The sequence below is a fragment of the Trachypithecus francoisi genome, unplaced genomic scaffold (genome assembly GCF_009764315.1).
Source record: "Trachypithecus francoisi isolate TF-2019V2 unplaced genomic scaffold, Tfra_2.0 Lachesis_group11, whole genome shotgun sequence".
NCBI classification, from domain to species: Eukaryota; Metazoa; Chordata; class Mammalia; order Primates; family Cercopithecidae; genus Trachypithecus; species Trachypithecus francoisi.
The window spans coordinates 108,774,323-108,780,502 of NW_022681456.1; the positions used below are offsets into that span (position 1 = coordinate 108,774,323).

The window sequence follows — 6,180 nt, forward strand, 5'->3', positions numbered from 1 at the left end:
GTAAAGTGTCCGATATAAGGCCGGGTGCAGTGGCTCACGCCTGTAATCCCAGTACTTTGGGAAGCTGAAGGGGACGGATTGCCTGAGTTCAGGGGTTCAAGACCAGTCTGGCCAACGTGGTAAAGCCCCGTCTTTACTAAAAATACAAAAAAATTAGCCAGGCATGGTGGCATGTGCCTGTAATTCCAGGCACATGCTTAGGAGGCTGACGCAGAATAATTGCTTGAACCAGGGAGGTGGAGGTTGCAGTGAGCTGAGATCTCGCCACTGCACTCCAGCTTAGGCAACAGAGCAAGACTCTGTCTCAAAAAAAAAAAAAAAAGTGTCTGATAAAAAGATAAAATTTCCTCAGATGAAGATGAAATATTTTCAGAAGTAGTTCTAAGTGAAAACTCAGTTTAGCCACAATCTAGACATCTATGTCTGTCTTGTTCATCTTTTGTTTCCTAGCACATAAATTAATCTACCAAAAAAGAACATGAACTAATTGTCTTACAATTAAAGAGTACTTAAACTGAACTGTAATTAAAGGATTTTCTTTTTTTTCAACAACATAATGGGTTTATATTTAATATACTACTTCTCATCAGGAGGATGTTACTCATTTAATATAAAGGTTTTTTTTAACATTAAATTTCTTTTCCATGCCAATGTCTTTAAATCTTTTCTGCATTTCAGTATTAGATACACTGAATGCATTTTTCTAAATGTTTATTTTCCCCCAGAGATAAAAAGTTCCCCTTTTTGGCTATTTGATATCTAAATACAATATCAACTCGGCAGATAACAAAACAAAATTCTAATAAAAATATGGAGAAAAGACTGCAACGATTCAGGAGGCAGTGATTACAAATGAACAGTGGTGATTTCCTAGACTTATGGGCAAGAACTTCCTTCTTTCTATTTTATGTGCTTTGAAAATTTAAAACTATGAACTATTACGAAAATTTCAGCCATCTTACTTCTTTGACTGCCTTTCTGCCCAGCAAATACAAATCATAGGCTGAATTTTTCAGTGCATAATTTGTTGTAAAGAAAACTTTCCTTTTTCCATATATATACATATATCTGTTTGTTCCCATTTCATGGAAACAATGAGGAATGTAAAACTCCCCTATTTACAGATTCTTGAAAACTTTCAGACACCAAAGCTCAAGTTTAGCCTCAATAGCACAAAGGTTTTCAGGCTGAGGTTTGATTCAGTAGGCCCTTCAAAGTCACATGTGTCCATATCTTTCTAGTGCAAATACCTGCAAGTAAGCACAAATGCCTGTAATGCTGAGAACCACACCTAACAAGAGAGCGATTATATCACTGGCTTCTTCTGCTTCAACAACAGGCAGCATCAAAAGAGTGACATGAGAACTAAGGGCAACTATGTTGAAACTGAGGTCATGCTGTTGAAATCTTGAGGGCTGAAGGTTCCAAAGAAATGATATACATAGAATTCTATCTGACTTGAAATTTTCCTTTTCTGGAGCTCCAGATGCTGAGACTAAGAGGTTCCACGTGAGGCTGCTTTGCAGGAAGCAGTCATTACAGGAATCAAAGCATTTTCTTTCCTTTTGATGCATAACTATCTTACCTACACACAGATGATAAGAGTACAGAAAAATGTTATTTCTGTTATTTAGTAATGATTCTAATTTAAAACAAATCCTTAGGTTGCACTAAAAGAAACATCTTGATCAAGAAAAGTAATAGTTCCACTGAATTGGGTTCAAATAAAATGTTTATAGAATTGTCATTAATTTTTTTAAATTTTTTTGAGACAGGGTCTCACTCTGTCACCCAGGCTGGAGGGTGGTGATGTCATCTTGGCTCACTGCAACCTTTGCCTCCTGGGTTAAAGTTATTCTCTTGCCTCAAGCTTCTTGAGTAGCTGGGACCACAGCCATGCACCACCATGCCTGGCTAATTTTTGTGTTTTTAGAAGAGACAAGATTTCACCATGTTGGTCAAGCTGGTCTCAAACTCCTGGCCTCAAGTGATTCACCCGCCTCAGCCTCCCAAAGTGCTGGGATTACAGGCGTGAGCCACTGTGCCCAGCCTGTTTTTAATTTATAATGCCACTAAAATAAATACAACAGAATAAGACTTTTAATGAGGGTGTGGAGAAATACAACCAGAAAATCTAACCTATATCTGTGCCTCCTGGCCAGTAACCCTTTAGGAATTCTGTATGGAGAGCAGGTCAGGTGGGAAAGATGTCCGGGGCTGGCCCTTGGTGGGAGGCTGCGGCTAAGAGGAGAGGCTCAGGTTTGGGAGACCAGAGCCTTGCCTGGCTCTGATCTCTGACTTCTAGAGCCCCAGCTGCTGGCCGATTCTAGAATATCCTACTTGATATGATTAAAAGGCCTAGGAGAGCTCGGGGCCCTCAGTGGCAAAACAACAATGTCCAACCCTTGGTCTCCTCTCTTTTCACTTTTGGTTAAACAGCATCCCAGTTGGTTTTTCCCACCGGTGGCGCTGTTGAGATTTTTAAAATATTGCCTCCATTTATCAAGGAGAGAAATAATAACTAAGAAATATGCCCTTAAAAAATATTTATTTCTTTTTCTAAAAATATGGGAGCCAAGATTCCATTCATGGAAGAAAGACAAGGCCCACCTCTTACCCTCAGAGAGGTCCACCTGGTTTGACATTGCAATACTTCTTAATTTTTTTTGCTTATTATTTCATTTCAATTCCATCCTTCTATTCTTCTTAGTCTACATCCATAGACCAAGGGGCAAACAGATACTCAGATAACTTCTAAAAAAAAATTAGTTACTAATATATAATTAACATTTATTGAACATTATGCCAGCCAGTGTTTTAGATACTTTAATTTTCTTTCTTTCTTTCTTTTTTCTTTCTTATTTTTTCAAGGTGGAGTTTCACCCTTGTTGCCTAGGCTGGAGAGCAGTGGCACAGTCTCGGCTCACTGCAAACTCTGCCTCCTGGGTTCAAGCGATTCTCCTGCCTCAGCCTCCCGAGTAGCTGGAATTACTTGGCATGCACCACCGCGCCTAGTTAATTTTTTTTTTTTTTTTGTATTTTTAGTAGAGACAGGGTTTCACCATGTTGGCCAGGCTGGTCTTGAACTCTTGACCTTAGGTGATCTGCCTGCCTCAGCCTCCCAAAGTGCTGGAATTACAGGCGTGAGCCACCGCACCTGGCCTAAATATCATTAATTTTCACAACCACTCTATGAAAGAAAACCATGATTCAGTATATAGTTCTCTTTAAGGAGAGAAAAACTGCTTCCTAAAACTGAGCAATATTAGGTAATTGTGTGAATCCATTCCTAAAGGGCATTTCCTCCACAATCGACAATTATTTTCAGTTGTAGTTGTACGAATGATATATAATGCCACAGCTGAAATCCTGCTGTTCTGAGAAAGTTAAGAGTGTGTCCAGAGAAACCTGAGCAGGTTAGTGAAGCATTCAAAAATGCTGTTGCTTGTGGAAAGGTTAAAATTACTGTGACACTTTAGCATAGAGAAGAGACTACTTAGTCAGCTATCTTCAGATATTTGAAGGGCATTTTGTACAGAACAGATTGGATCTTATTTTTGTATTGCTGCCAGGCACAAATAAGATACATGAAATGGGACAGGGAGACTTTGTGAGTCAATGAGTCCTCTTTGCATTGCTAAAAGTGCTCAAGATTATCATTATCAGGGTAGAGCTTGTTTTTGTTCTTTTTAAATTTATTCCAAAACTAATATGAAACAGCTTTACCAAAAAATGAGAGGAAAGCAATAAAGCAGGAAGGTAAAGCAGGAAGATAGGCAGAAAGGAAGGAAGATAGAAAAGAGAGAGAGTTTGGGAAAAACATAAGGGATGATCTGTTAAAGATTTTTTCAAGAAGTAAATGGAAAGTAAATTTAAGATGAGTCACTGTTTTCCTAAGAGAATAGGGAAGTTTATCCAATGTATGATCTGGTAAGCATATCAAAAAATTTTTAAAAATTACATAAAAAAGATCCTAAGATAAAAATAGTCAATGTTGATGGTACATATGATGGATATTGTCATATCTTTTTGGTAGGATTATGTATATTGATACATTTAAACAAACAATAATTTGACAAAATAAAACATTTATAACTTCCACACCATAATTCTACTTCTGTGAATCTATCCTACTGAAAAAAGTCGTAAGAAGCTGTGAGCATAAGCATATTCATCACAGTGTGTTTTTTAAATAGCAGAAAATTGGAAATAATATAAATCCAATTATAGAGGAATAGTACATTAACTGCAGCACGTTCAATGGATAGAATGTTATGTTGCCATCAAAAAGATGTTGTCGGCTGGGTGCAGTGGCTCACACCTGTAATCCTAACACTTTGGGAGGCCGGGGAGGGTGGACTGCCTGAGCTTGGGAGTTCGAGACCAGCCTGGGCAACACGGTGAAAGGCTGTCTTTACTAAAATACAAAAATTAGCTGGGCGTGGTGACATGCACCTATAGTTCCAGCTACTCAGGAGGCTGAGGCAGGAGAATCACCTGACCCTGGGAGGCGAAGGTTACAGTGAGCCAAGATTGCCCCTCTGCACTCCAGCCTGGGTGAGAGAGTGAGAGCAAGACTCCGTCTCCCCACCGCTATAAAAAAGGATGTTGTCAAAGAATGTGTATCAGCAGGGGGCTAAGGCAGGAAGATTGCTTGAACCCAGGAGTTGGAAGCTGCAGTGAGCTTTGATCACATCACTGAACTCCAGCCTGAGTATACATAGGCAAAACATTTTTTTTTGAGATGGAGTCTCACTCTACCGCCCGGGCTGGAGTGCAGTGGCCGGATCTCAGCTCACTGCAAGCTCCGCCTCCCGGGTTTAGGCCATTCTCCTGCCTCAGCCTCCTGAGTAGCTGGGACTACAGGCGCCCGCCACCTCGCCCGGCTAGTTTTTTTTGTATTTTTTAGTAGAGACGGGGTTTCACGGTGTTAGCCAGGATGGTCTCGATCTCCTGACCTCGTGATCCACCCGTCTCGGCCTCCCAAAGTGCTGGGATTACAGGCTTGAGCCACCGCGCCCGGCCCGCAAAACATTTTTAAAAGGACTTATAATAATTTACTTGGCTCTCTTCTAAAATTGTGAATAAATTCCATTCATATACCTCAGTAACATTTCCCACATTTTCCTCTTCTTTTCAATTCTCTGCAACTCCACATTATTCTGGAGCCTCTTACTTATAAACCACAATCCAATATTTCCTTTTCCCCTTTTCTCAGCTACTTTCTTTCTCTCTATCCCCCTCTATCAGTTATTTTTTTAAAGTTATCCCAGATCAATTTAGTTTTTCTCTCCCTGCCTTCACCCGTTCCCAATTTTGAATTCTACATATCAAAAGTCCATCACTACAGCCTAGCAGAAGATGAGTTTTCTCTGGGGGAAAGCAGGTGGACGCTGGAATGAAACACACAAAGTCAGCATTCTCTCTTGCGGTAGAGGGAAGGTCATCTCCACATTAATAATTTTTTATCCTGTTTAGTTATAAACAAGTTAACAAAATTTAAGATACCAAATATTAAAACTTGGTACTCAAGTCTTATAGTCAAACTGGTTTTGGTTCAAATATATATACTCCCACCAGAAATACATTAAAATATCCATAATATACACCTTCATCAGCATTGGGCATTTTATTTCTTAGTCTCCTTTTTCAGGCAAAACTAAGAAAAATTATGTTAAAATACTGATAAACACACAATTATAATATTAGCATAAGTGGTAGTGCTGACATGTAAAGGACTAGAAAGGTCTCCCAGACAGAAGGGCCAGGATTTTACCGTAAAAATAAACTTATTTGGAACTATGTCTTAGGACCCTGCCAATTTCTTGCTGAGTTAAGACGTATGATTTACATAAATCCTGGTTACATTGAGGGACAAAAGAGATGAGAAATAGCCAGTTGTTAATGAGGAATATGTCAAGAGGAAGGAAAACAGAAGTGAGGGCTGTAAGAATACTTAAAATGCTTCCTTGTTTTTGAATTTTTAAAAATTTCAATTTCTAAACATAATTGATTTTACTAGAGCCCTGCTGCTGTCTTTGATTAAATGAGAAAAGATTAATTGCTAGACTCTGCACCCCACTAGATGCTTCCTGTAATATCCTGTTTTCTGTTAACTACTTAATCAATAATTTAATTAAAAGTCAGTAGAATTACAAGTATGTAGGATAAAGTCCCATG

At 39.0% G+C, this 6,180-nt stretch overlaps 1 pseudogene; it reads right to left on the bottom strand.

Moving 5' to 3' along the window:
* Positions 1 to 362: 362 nt before the first annotated feature.
* Positions 363 to 1,396, bottom strand: LOC117090395 (annotated as a pseudogene).
* Positions 1,397 to 6,180: the final 4,784 nt, after the last annotated feature.